This window comes from Narcine bancroftii, chromosome 6, assembly GCF_036971445.1.
Source record: "Narcine bancroftii isolate sNarBan1 chromosome 6, sNarBan1.hap1, whole genome shotgun sequence".
Lineage (NCBI taxonomy): Eukaryota > Metazoa > Chordata > Chondrichthyes > Torpediniformes > Narcinidae > Narcine > Narcine bancroftii.
In genome coordinates, this window is record NC_091474.1 from 233,280,344 (window position 1) to 233,294,451 (window position 14,108).

At 45.7% G+C, this 14,108-nt stretch overlaps 1 long non-coding RNA gene across 1 annotated transcript in view; it reads right to left on the reverse strand.

Annotated features, from left to right (window-relative positions):
• Positions 1 to 3,113: 3,113 nt before the first annotated feature.
• Positions 3,114 to 14,108, reverse strand: part of LOC138737137 (uncharacterized) — a 76,531-nt gene continuing 65,536 nt past the window's right edge. The window contains exon 3 of the long non-coding RNA XR_011340779.1: positions 3,114 to 6,745. This is a non-coding gene — a long non-coding RNA (uncharacterized lncRNA). The remainder of the gene's footprint in view (positions 6,746 to 14,108) is intronic.

Consider the following 14,108-nt stretch of genomic DNA (forward strand, 5'->3'; position numbering starts at 1 on the left):
TTTCTTAAACTTTGTGAAATCCGCATTATTCATTGGGATCACTTCACTTTTATTTGCGTTGATCTTGTACCCTGATACTTCTCCATATTCCTTCAATTTCTTATGTAATTCTTTTATTGATAATTCTGCTTCTGTTAAGTATACTATGACGTCATCTGCAAATAGACTGATTTTATATTCTTTCTCTTTTATTTTTATCCCTCTTATTTTATCTTTTGTTCTTATCAGTTCTGCCAATGGTTCTATAGCTAACGCGAACAGTGAGGGAGATAGTGGACATCCCTGCCTAGTTGACCTGCTTAATTTAAATTGGTTTGATATATATCCATTTACTGTCACCTTCGCCAGTGGTCCCTTATATAATGCTATAATCCAATTAATATATTTCTGTGGTAGGTCGAACCTCTGTAGTACTTTGAACAAATGATTCCATTCTACTCTGTCAAAGGCTTTCTCTGCGTCTAAGGCAACTGCCACTGTTGGCGTCTTGTTTCCTTGTACTGCATGGATTAAGTTAATGAACTTACAGATATTGTCCGTTGTTCGTCTTTTCTTAATAAATCCAGTTTGATCTAGTTTTACATATTTTTTGTACACAGTTGGCCAATCTGTTTGCTAATAGTTTAGCTATTATCTTATAATCTGTGTTGAGAAGAGATATTGGTCTATACGATGCTGGTGTTAGTGGATCTTTCCCCGTCTTTGGTATTACGGTAATTATTGCTGTTTTGCATGAATCTGGCATGTTTTGTGTTTCTTCATTCTGGTTCATTACTTCCAGGAGAGGAGGAATTAATAAGTCTTTAAATGTTTTATAGAATTCTATTGGGAGTCCGTCCTCTCCCGGCGATAAAAAGCCATTTTATAGCAACACGTAGCATCCATGAAAATCAGCTGCTGGCGTTCGCACTCAGAAACACTGGAAGCGTGAGTGTAGACAGCAGAAGAAGTGACAATCCCCCTCCACTCAGCCAGCACCACAGGGGGTCTGCTTGCATTCATATCACGCCACGGAGATGCCGAGTGCTTGTTAATGAGAGGGGAGGCGGTGATGCCAACGGCTGCTAGGGCACACGCGCGCGCGCCCACACACACACACACACACACACACACACACACACGCACACACACACGCACACACACGCACACACACACACACACACACACACACACACACACACACACACACACACACACACACACACACACACACACACACACACACACAAACACATATCCTGAGCTTGGTGATTATGGGCCATCTCTCAGGCAGGGAGCAAGTGGCGGCTACAACATGACCAACACTAGAACTAAGGCCAAGCTCTGCAGTGGGACACAGATGGGATAACACTTGGCCCCTCTAGCAGCAGGCCAGTCTATGGCACCCCGAGCCATCCCCAGCAGTAATCACCATGGGAGCCCTGGGTGATGCCGCCCCTGGGTGCTGATGGACCCATACTGCTGAGAAAATCCACAGGCAAGAAAAACCTGAACACCATCCTTGGAGTAAAACTCCAAAGCCTGCAGACACCGTGAAACAATACTGGAGAAACTCAGCACAGCAGGTCAAAGCAGTAAGCAAAGTTATTGGCCGGGTGAGGCGAGGACTGTGGCACCCCTTCAAGTGGCACCCAAGGCATGTGTTGTTTAGATGCGCCTATGACGATGGGATCAGTTGACAGATGCTGGGTGCAGGGTGGATAGAATCCTCAATGATTTTGCGTGCATTCTTCAGTCATTTCAATGGGGGCCGGGGTGGGGTGGGGGTGGGGAGAGATTCCAGTGATCCTCTCTGCCATTCTTATAGTTCTGTGGATTGACCTCGATCCATTTCTCTGCAGCAACCGTACCACACGGTGATGCAGCTGGCCAGGACGCTCTCGATAGAGCTCCTGTAGAAGCTCTATATGTTCCCAGTTCACCTCCACCCAAAATCACTCCTTACAAGAGTCATGTTGCTCATCCCATGAATTGTGCAAAGCATTATTCAGTCACTGGTTTCCCCAAATTTCCATCCTTAATGTTTCTTTTACCTGTGGATGAGTCATGTTTTCAGTTTAGTACATGGAACACAGAATGTTACAGCACAGTGCAGGCTGGTCAGCCCACGATGTTGTGGCGACCTACGTAAATAGGACACGGAGAAGCAAATAAGTAGGCAGATTTGGGAAAGGTGCAACAATAACAAGGTTGTTGTCATGGGAGACTTCAACCTCCCTCCTATTGACTGGCACCTCCTTAGAGCAAATGGTTCAGATGGGACAGAATTGGTCAGATGTGTCCAAGACAGATGTACCTGGGGGTCTATAAGGTGGATCCACCATTGCTTTCAATTCAGCAGCATCTGGAACTGAGGGGGGTGGGGCGAGTGGTGCAGAGGCTCCGTCCATCGCCGTGACATCATCCATGAAAGCGACCTACACCCGATATGGCGACCAAAGAAGAGGTGGAATCTGTTCAAGGAATAATAGGTCTAAGGCAGATCTCCTGTGCAATGTAATTAGCTATATTATGGCATATGGGATTTTAAAAATACCACTCCTGGGTCACAGGATGACGATGTCATCACGACATCATCAGCCTGTCCCTTCACAGCTGCTTTCAGTGGCGTTGTCTTCAGGGAGGATGGGGAGAGAGTCACTCCACTTTCGTCCAAAACCCCCTAGGCGGATCGAAGTCCGCTTCCTGAATTCGCCCGTGGAGCTTTGAACAAGGTAAGTGAAGCGATGCAAAGGTGGAGAATATCCACCTTTACATTCATCTTTTTTTCCACTATAAAAAGACCTTAGCCGGAGGGAACCTGGAGCTAGTTGGACCAGCCAATCCCCCTTTGGACCTTTTAAGCAGGTAAGTGGAGTGTCTTAAAGGCAGATGAAAACTGCTTTTACCAGTCGCTAATTTTCACAATAAAAGCACCTTATGCCTACATTTAAAAATGAATTACATCAGTCAATAGAAATTGTGCATTTTCACTAATGGCACCAGGGGTCCTTCCTGAGCTATGAATGAGAAGAAATCCGATCAGGCCTGTTGAGGGAACAACTCATGTTTCCGGACATAGGCAATTGCACGCTATGATAAGACCATTTCATTCAGCTAATCTTTAATAAAACAATTCATAGAATTCTTAGGCTGGCTGCATGAAATCATTTCCGTGGAGCTTTAAGAGGGGGGCACGGTTGGCGTAGTGGTCAGCACACCTTTACAGCGCCAGCGATGGGGTCTGGGGTACAAATCCCGCGGTGTCCATAAGGAGTTTGTATGTTCTCCCCGTGTCTGTGTGGGTTTCTCTAGGGGCTCCTGTTTTCTCCCACCTTTCGAAACGTACCAGGGGTGAGGGTTAATCGGGCGGCACAGACTCGTGGGCTGAAATGGCCTGTTACCACGCTGCAGGTCGACATTTAAAGTTTAAAAATAGGAAGAAGAGAGTTGTTTTATAACAGTAATGTTTTATCAGTTGGTACCAATGACATAATTTGGATAGGGAGTTTTTTTTGATGGGATTGCAGATTACAAACAGACAACGAGACGCTGCAATTTCAATTGCGGCGATAACATCAGCTTTTCTGATTGTTAAATCTGCCAAAGTTCTGACCCAAAGAGAAAGAATTAGTTTTGATGAAAGGTTTGTCTCTCCATGGGTGGTGCCTGATGGGCAAAGTATTTCAAGCATTTTCTGCTTTTGGATATCCAGCATCTGCAGCATTTTATTTCTGAAAGAGATAGGTGTTCACTTGAATGCAGGGAGATTTTGTCCTCATTGGAATGAAGCTGGTACAGGGTGGTTTGTAAATGATTATCTTCATTTTTTCTTGTTGGTTAAGACACACGGCATGGTAATAGGCTCTGCCAGCCCATGAGACCACGCATCCCTTGTGACCAATTAACATTCCAACCCCCTTTTGGAACATGGGACGAAACCAGAGTAAATCCACGTAGACCTGAGGAGACAGTGGTGGATTCGAACCAGTGTTACTGGTGCTGTCACAGTATGGCGCTAACTGTGCTGCTCCTGTGGTTAAAGGAGTCTTAGGAGTTGTAAGATGATGGATATCTGGGATGGATGTGTGACCCGGGGAATTGTTTTCTAGGGATAGTCAGCAGGAAGGACATCACCTCTGTTTCTATCTCCACACGGACAGTCTGACCTGAGTATCCCCAGCATTCTTTAAAAATTTCTACTTCTGGGATAATAACTCAAAATTCAAATAGGCGGGTAGAGAAAGGTTTTGAAAATGGGACGGGGGTGCGTCTTTAGGGCCAATTTTCTATGCAGAAGGTAAAGCGGGCTTGTTTTTGGTGTTTTCCCTGGGTGCCTCAGCCACTCCCCGTCCGCAGGAATATGTCTGCGTGGAGTTTACAAGTTCCGACTGTGGGTTTCCTCCGATGTTCTAGTGTCCTCCCAATTTGGCTTCAGGTAATATTGATGGCTCAGTTAATAGTCAAGCCACACAGACCTGAAATAGTCAAGGTCTAACCAAGTAAATGAATCTTGAGATGGAGAATAATGGCATTCATATATAGAATATAGAACATTACAGCACAGTACAGGCCTTTCAGCCCACAATGCTGTATCGACCTATAAAAACCTACTCAACAAACAAATCCTTCTCTGCTTTACATCCATAACCTTCTATTTTGCCTGTCTAAGAGTCTTTTAAATATCCCTATTGTATCAGCCTCCACCTCTACCCCTGGTGATGCATTCCAGGCACCCACCACACTCTGCGTAAAAAAAAAACTTACCCCTGACATGTCCCCTAAACTTTCATCCCCCCACCTCATACAAATGTCCTCTCCCCCTGGGTAAAAGGCGCTGGCTGTCCACCCTATCTTTGTCTCTCATAATCTTGTATTAAGTCACTTCTCATCATTCTTCACTCCAAGCCCTATCTCTGCTAGCCTTGCCTCATAAGACACATTCTTCAATCCAGGCACCTTCCTGGTGAAGCTATGGAGAATGTGCAGAGGAGCATCGTGGGCCGATAATCAGTGAGGAGGTGAAGTTGTTTCCAATCCGTACTGACTGTGGTCCTCTGATGAGAAAGTCAAGGATCCAGTTGCGGGGGCAGGGGAGGGGGTGTTTACAAACGCCACGTCAGAGTGGGCCTGGATGACTGCCTCGACCGCCCGTTTCCAGATCTTGAAGCGTGCCTGGGCTTCTGGGTGCCGAGGGTCAATTTCCAGGCTCCCAACGGTCAGGAGTTTTTCCATGGCAGGTTTAAAATTTAGCCAAATAAATTGTGATGTACTGCAGTAGCAGTAAGCAGACACAAACTTGAAGACTGCACAACAGACTTTATTTGGCTCAAAGTCTCTGCTACAGTAGTGGCTGTGATGGTGGCTCCCGAGTGACTGGCTCAGGAGAGGCCAGTTCAGGACTATATCCTAGTCGGGTGATTGACGGCCGGCCGGCTGGAATTAGCCGCCTAGGGGATCTATTCAGGTCGGCTGATTGACAGTTGGCCAGGTGTAGTCTGTCCTCCGGTGGTCTTCCTGCAGGTAAAGAGATCGCCCCCTGTAGTAGGCTAGTGGTGTATCACCACAGGTTTGTAGCTTCTTGACCAGCACTGGGGGAATAATGGTGTTGAAGGCTGAACTGCAGACATTGAAGAGCCGCTGTATGTCTGAGTTGCTGTTTTCGAGGTGATCCAGAGCTGAGTGGAGAGCCAGCGATATTGCATCTGCTGTGGAGCAATTGTGACGATGGGCAAACTGCAGTGGGTCCACAACTTTACTTAGGTATGTGTTAATTCTGGCCATGACCAGACTCACAAAGCATTTTATCACAGTGCGTTAGTCCTACTGGGCGGTAGTTGTTCAGACAGCTCACACTACTCTTTGGGATGATTGATGCCCTTTTGAAACAGATGGGAACCTCTGACTGCAGCAACGCGAGGTTGAAAATTTCTGTGAACACTCCTGCTAGTTGGTTGGTGCAGATTTACAGTAGCTTGCCAGTTATGCTGTCAGGGCCTGATGCCTTGTGAAGGTTCACCCTCTTGAATGATATTCTGACATCATCCTCAGGGACAGATATCACAGGGCCCTCAGCCGATTCAAGGTTTCTAATAGGCACTGTTTGGTTCTTCTTCTCAAACCTGGCACAGAAGGTGTTCAGCTCATCGGATAATGAAACATCACAGCCATCTATGGTGTTCACTGCTGTTTTAGGATGGATCACAATGCGACAGCAGGAAAGAAACTCGGTGTGTGTAATCATACCCTCATGAATCTTCCTCCTGCTGGGGAGGATGTGGGGGTGGGTGGGGGTTGGGTGGTGAAGAGAAAATGACCTGACTGGGATGAGTCTTTTCATATGTTGGCTGCTTTTCCAAGTTATAGATGGAGTTGAAGGTTTAGAGAGATAGGGACAAAAGGTAAGCAAATAGGATGGTGTAGGGTAGAGGTTGGCATGGATCAGTTGGGCTGAAGACGATACAGCACATCTTCTGGCCCATGACCCAATTACACCCGACTAATCTACCAACCCCGTATGCTTTGGAGGGTGGGAGGAATCTGGAGCACCCGGGGAAAACCCGCGCAGGTCATGGGGAAAGCGTACTAACTCCATAGGGACAGCGCTGGATCTGAGCCGCTGTAATTGCGTTGCACTAACCTCTATGCTAAGGCAGCCGTTCTCAACCTTTGTTTGACTGTAACCCTCCCTTAGGTCTCTGCTCCATGTTTATGGGTTCCCTTCCCTGCGAAGCAGTCAAGTTTTGGTTTCTTCCGTACTTCTCTCCTGCCAATGAGATTAAAAAAAACATAAAATATATTTTCTCCAGCATTGTGCTATTACTTTAATCTGCAGAGTTTTATGTAAATTGTCCAGCATTGTGTTTTTACTTCAATCATGGTGCCTGCAGACTTTCATGTCTATTAACGGTCAGCAGTTAATGCAGCGCCTTTACAGCGCCAGTGATCAGGACGGGTTTCGAATCCCACACTGTCTGAAAGGAGTTCTCCCTGTGTCTGTGTGAGTTTTCTCCAGGGGCTCTGGTTTACTCCCACCCTTCAAAACAAACTTGGGGGGGGCTGTTGAAGATCAATTGGGCATATTTGGGTGGCATGGGCTGATGGGCTGAAAGGGTCTGTTACCATGCTGTATGTCTAACTTTAAAAATAAAAAAATAAATTTAAATTTAAATTCAAATTTAAATGGGAGATTTCTTCACTCATTGATAGGGATCTCCCAGTGACCAGTGACCAACCAATTCAATCTGCGTCCCTCTCCCTCGCTGACACGACTGTCCATGGCCTCATGTATTGTCACACCAAGGCCACCCGTAAATTGGAGGAGCAACATGTTATTTTCCGTTTGGATATTCTCCAACCCGATGGCATTAATATCGACTTCTCCGGTTTATGCTAGCCTACTCCCCATTCTGCGTGAGGTGCTTTACAGAAACATGGCTAGACATAGACATTCCAGACACGGCGCTGCAGCCCAAGGGCTACACCCTCCGTCGTGCTGATCAAACCTCGGCATCAGGAAAAACCAGGGGAAGCAACATTTGTGTCATCGTCAATTCATCGTGGTGCACAGATGTGGAGGTCATGTCCCACACCTGCCCCCCCAACCTAGAACATCTAGCGATCAAGTGCCGCCCATTTCACCTGTCGAGGGAGTTCACCACCATCATCCTGGTTGCAGTGTACATTCTGCCCCAGGCCAACGTCAGGCTGGCACTGGAGGGACAGAGCACAGTGATTAACAGCCATGAGAAGGGACATCCTGATGCCTTCATTGAAGAGTATTTCAATCAGGCCAACCTGAAGAAGTCTCTGACAAACTACCACCATCATGCGGGACCAGAGGAACCAACGCACTCGACCACAGCTACACCACCTTGAAGAACGTATACTGAGCCATACCACGACTGCACTTTGGCAAGTCTGATCACCTGGCTGAACTTCAACTCCTGGCGTACAAGCAGAAACTGAAGACCACAGCACCAGTGGTGAAATCGCCCTAAGTATAGTTGAGGTAGTCGGAGGAGCATCTGCAGAACTGTGTTGAATTAATGGCCTGGAACATATTCAGGAACTCATCCATAGACTTGGAATGAATAGACAACAGGCGTCATTGACTTTATCAAGACCTGCGTGGATGAGTGTGTGCTCAAGCGCACATACTGGGTGTTGCCCAACTAGAAGCCCTGGATGTATCAGAGAATTTGCAATCTGCTAAGGGCAAGAACAAGGTCATTTAAAGCCGGGTATTGGGATCTTTACAAGAAGTCTAGGTACAACCTGTGGAAGGCCATCTCTGAAGCAAAGAGGCAATTCCAGAGGAAGCTAGAGACAGAGGCAGATACACATCAGCTATGGCAGGGAGTGCAGGCCATTACAGCCTACAAAGTGAGGGCAAACACAATAGATGGCTGTGATGACTCATCACCCGATGAGCTGAACACCTTCTATGCCAGCTTTGAGAAAAAGAAGCAAACAGTGCCGAGGACCCTGTGATCTTTGTCTCTGAGGGCGACATCAGAACATCATCCAAGAGGGTGAACCCTTGCAAGGCGTCAGACCCTGACAGTGTACCTGGCAGGGTACTGAAATCTGTGCCAACCAACTAGCCGGAGTGTTCACAGACATTTTCAACCTCTCATTGCTGCAGTTCCCACCTGGTTCAAAAGGGCATCAATCATCCCAGTACCCAAGGAGAGATGCGTGAGCTACCTCAATGTCCAGAAGCACTAACTTCTACTGTGATAAAATACTTTGAGAGGCTGGTCATAGCCAGAATTAACATGCACCTAAGCAAAGATCTGGACCCGCTGCAATTCGCCTAGTGTCACAATCGCTCCATAGCAGATGCGATATCGCTGGTTCTCCTCTCATTCTGGATCACCTTGAAAGCAGCAATTCATACATAGGGCTGCTCTTCATCGACTACAGCTCGGCCTTCAATACCATTATTCTCTTGGTGCTGGTCAAGAAGCTACAAACTCTAGGCCTCTGCACCCCTCTTGGCAAATGGATCCTTGACATGCTCATCGGAAGACCACAGTCAGTACAAATTGGAAACAATGTCTCCTCCTCATTGATCAACACAAGCGCACCCCAAGGATGTGTGCTTAGCCCATTGCTCTACTCATTAAACACCCATGACTGCATGGCCAGACACAATTCTACAAGTTTGCCGATGACACCACAGTTGTCAGTAGAATCACAAACGGCAATGAGGAAGCGTTCAGGAGGGAGTTAGATCAGCTCATTGAATGGTGTAATGACAACAACCTTCTGCTCAACATTAGCAATACCAAAGAGATGATTGTGGACTTCAGGAGGAAGTCAGGGGAACACGACCCAGTCCTCATTGAGGGTTCAGTAGTGGAGATGGTCAAAAACTTCAAATTCCTGGGTGTCAACATCTCTGAGGATCTGTCCTGGAGCAATCATGAAGAAGACTCGCCAGCGGCTATACTTGGTGAGGTGTTTGAGGAAGTTTGGTACATCACTGAAGACTCTCGTAAACTTCTACAGGTGTACTGTGGAGAGCATTCTGGCTGGTTGCATCACTGCCTGGCATAGAGGTGCCAACTCTCAGGACAAGAATAAATTCCAGAAGATTGATAACTTGGCCTGCGACATCACAGACACCAGACTTCACCCCATCGAGGACATCGACATGAGGCGGTGTCTTAAAAAAGCAGCCTCTATCCTCAAAGGACCCACCACCACCCAGGCCATGCCCTCTTCACTCTGCTACCATCGGGAAAAAGGCACAAGAGCCTAAAGTCGACCACTCAGGAGCACGAGGACAGCTTCTTCCCCATTGCCATCAGATTCCTGAATGACCAATGAACCAAAGACACTGCCTTACTTTTCATGCACTGTTATTTTTTTTATATATAGTATTGTTATAAGATGTTTATAATATGAATGTTTACACTGTGACGCTGCCGTAAAACACCAAATTTCATGACAATAAATTCTGATTCTGATTCTGTTTTCCCTCTCTTCCTTATCCCTCTGTTTTCTTTCCTCCAGCTCCATTCCTCTCCATTCACAGAGCCATCTCTCCTCCCCTTGCTTGCTGGTGTGTCCTCCCTCCCTTATTCACCTATTACCTGTAGGACCGTGCTCCTCCCCCTGCCCATCCCACCCACTATTTTGCTCGGGCGACTGACTACATGTTATTAGTACCTTGATGAAGGGCTCGAGCCCAAAATGTTGGTTATGTACCTTTATGTCTGCTAAATAAATTACACTGTTTAATCTGCCGAGTTTCTCCAGCATTGTGTTTTAACTTCACTCTCGGAGTCCACAGACTTTCGTGTTTTAGGGCTAAAAATATTTAATGAACTGTGGGAACAATAGTTTAAAATTGATTTTCCTGAATGTCTCAAAGATATTCAAGAACCTTCAAAGGAGGATAAGCAGTTTCTGGATTTAGTTTCAAATTCTGTTAAACATGTTGATGGTCATTACTGTATAGCATTACCTTGGAAGGAAAGAGAAATTTGTATGCCAGACAATAAAATAATTGCAGAACAGCATATGCTGAATTTGAAGAGAAAATTCAAGAGAAATTCTTCCTTTCATTTGGATATACCAATGTCATGTTGGACATAATAGCCAAGGGTAACATAGAAAAGGTATCAGAAAATATCTTGGAACGTAAAGATGGTAAAAAATGCTCTTTATCTCATACATCCAAAAAAGGAGAAACTACATGTAGTATTTGATTGTGGAGAATCATTTCAAGGAGTTTAATTGAATTCTCAACTTTTACTTAACCAGTACTTTAATAGATGTTCTGATAAGATTTTGTAAAGAGCCTATTGGAATTGCTGCAGATATTGAAGCGATGCTTCGTCAAGTAAAAGTACCATCAGACGATCGGGATTTTTTACGATTGTTAAGATGGCCAAAAGAACGACAAGAAACTACATATAAAGATGTAAAAATAATATATAAGTAAGAACTAAAGAAGGGAAAGAAAAGGGAAGAAAGGAAGTAGGGGGGGAAAAAGAGGGTGAGCTTTGTTATATGTGAAGATTAAAGTCTTTTCTGGAGGGGGTTGGGTGGGAGAGAATAACAGTCACTGTGAAATCAGTTGACGCTTTCAAGCGGGTTCGCAATCCAAAGCTATAAGCATCATCAGAAATAATTTCTATGTAGATGATTATCTTACTTCAGAAGTTTCAGCAAAAGATGCTATAGATCTTTATCATGAGTTAAAGGAGATCTGTAATAAAGGAGGTTTCTTTCTTACAAAATGGATTAGCACCAGTCAAGATGTGTTGGCTGTTATTTCTGAGGCAGAAAGAGCAGAGATAAAACATCTTGATTCAGATTGTGACATTCAGATTGTGGCGAAAGAATTCTTGGAGTGCAATGATGTGTTCAATCTGAAATTAAAATTGTTTTGAAAGAACAGCCTTCAACAAGAAGAGGTATTCTTTCGATCGTAAGCTCAATGTATGATCCTTTGGGAATATTGGTCTCAATAGTATTAACAGCCAAGAAGAGGATTACAGATGGAATTAGCAGACTCTCTGTTTTGGACTGATAGAACATCAGTGCTTGAATACATTAATAACAAAACCACAAGGTTTCGTACTTTGTGATTAACAGAGTTAATGAAATCGAGACACACCAAGGCCCCTCACCAGAATTTTTGCCTCAGCGCAAAGCCGGTTTGACCACATGCATGTGGACGTTGTTGACCCGCTCCCCGTGAGCCAAAGTATGCAGTATTTATTGACAATAGTTGACCGTTTTACCTGTTGGCCGGAAGTGACACAGAGACTTGCGCCAGAGCTTTCTTGTCCACTTGGGTTGCACGATTTGTCATCCTGATCAATATCACCTTGGACTGAGGGGCCCAGTTCATGTCCTCACTCAGGTCCAACCTAGCCAAGTTCTGTGGCAGCTAGTTACACCATCCTCAGGCAAACGGCCTCGCCCAATGTTTACACCGCCATCTGAAAGGAGCCCTGAGAACTCAACTACAAGGCCCGAATTGGATGGATGAACTCCCATGGGTGCTGTTGGGAATTTGCACAGCTCCAAAAGAAGACCTGCCAGCATTGAATGGCTCCCCACTTACCATCCTAGGGGACTCTTGAAACCTCCCAGCCCACAACCAATGCCTCCAGCGCTTGAGGGAATAGACGAGTAAGCTGAAACCTCCACCACCTTCCCAACATGGTTCTCCACCCTGCCACACCCCTGAAGATCTACAGGCCACTGACTTCATTTTCATTCGCAAAGGACAGCAAGGAACACCCCTGCAATGCCCCTACGAAGGCTCATTCAATGTGTTACAGTGTGATGTTGTAGTTTTCACTCTAGACATTGGCGGGCAACAGGACATGTTTACCAGTGACTGCCTCAAGGCAGCACATTTGGGATCAGGCCAGCCTGTCCCAGCTCCCCAGGTCAGACACAGAGGCCACCCGCCTAAAGACAGTTCTGTGACTTGCTCAAAGGATGGCAGTGATTCTGCGGCGGGGGGTGGTTCAGTGGGCCGAGCGACCGTGCAGTTAGACGGGCCAAAATGGCCACCCCATTCGGTTGGTACAAGATGGCGCAGGGCCCCCCTTCCATTCTCAGGAGGAGCCCGCATTTACACGTGCTGCCTAGGAGATGTCGCCACTTCCTGGAGGCATGTTGCCGGGCAGGCAGTGACTCTGCAACGCACTGCTGTCACTCCCATAGACCAATGCGCCCCAGACAGGAAAGTAGGCCGTCCCCTAAAAGCAGCGTGAGAGATTCAAATAAAGTCAGTTACTGGTTCACCCTCGTGTTGTGTGGACGTGCCGTTAGCAGCCACTACAAAATGTTATTTTTTGCTGGAAAACCAGACAGTGCTTCCTTTACCCTATAATTAATGACTCACCAGCAAAACCTACAACCTCGAGGAAGCTGATTTCCTTTTGCAAGTTTGGTGAGATCACCCCTCAGTGCCATGGGCAGATGACGCCCCAGTTTGGCTCACGTCATCGTTTTAAGGTTTGTATGTTTAGGCCTCATTGTCTTCCCTAGACACACGAGAGACTGCAAATGCTGGAATCCGCTGGAGAAACTGAGCAGCATCAACAGGAGAAAGAGAGTGTTTTCGGCCAGATCCCTTCATCAAGAATGTAGGTGGCAAGCAGTTTAATGCAGACCGGGTGGGAGGGATTGGTCAGGAGCCAGTAGTGGATTGGTGAACCAGGGAAAGGTGAAGGGTGATGAACAGATGGGAGGCATCGACCACTCTTCTTTTCCCATGGATGCTGCTTGACCCACTGAGATCTTCCAGCAGGCCATTTTTTTCCACCTTATCTACTTACTGGGTACTCATTATCTCAATCATACACACACAGACACTTACACACAGAGAACACCATCTTGAGAGATGATGGTTTCCTATGTCTAGCTGTAAACAAGCTTGTTTACATCATTGTTCTATTGGAGGATTGTTTGCTCAAAGAGACAACTTGACTGCTACTTCAGAGCATTAACCAGTTTGATTATTATTCTCCATTGAAACCTGAAACATTGATGGTTTACTCAGAAAACCATCTGGTCAAACAGAAGATCATTTGCTTGTTGACTCCATCCTTCTGAAGAAATGAAACTTCAAATAGAGCCACCAGCGATGCCGTGTCATGTGAGAAGGACACTTCAAGAAAGCATCTTTAATATTATGAACCAGATCACCTGAGGTCAGGAATGCAGTAACATCCTGTGAGAAAAGGGAGGAATACAGAGTCAAAGTGGCTTTGGAAAAAAATGGCCACTTTGGCTGTCTCTCTGTGTCAAGAGAGGGCAGTTCTGCTGTGCTCATTTTAAATTGTCACTTTTGACTGAAAGCATGCATAATCATTCTTGCATGAGGATCATAACCATTTTTAATGGTTACTTTGTTAAACCCTTGCCTGCGTTTGTGAAATCATAGTGGAAATCACAAGTTCTGTTAGCTCCATGCAAGAGGGGAATTGTAGAAAGAGTCATTTGTATGAAGAATTTTTTTTTCTTCCTGAAAGCAACTCTACAAGAATTTGTGAGTTTGAGAACACCTTTACTCCATTATTATTTTTGAACAACAGTTTAAAGACTCTGAGTTTCAACACAAAACATTTCTAAGATTGAACTTTAAACTG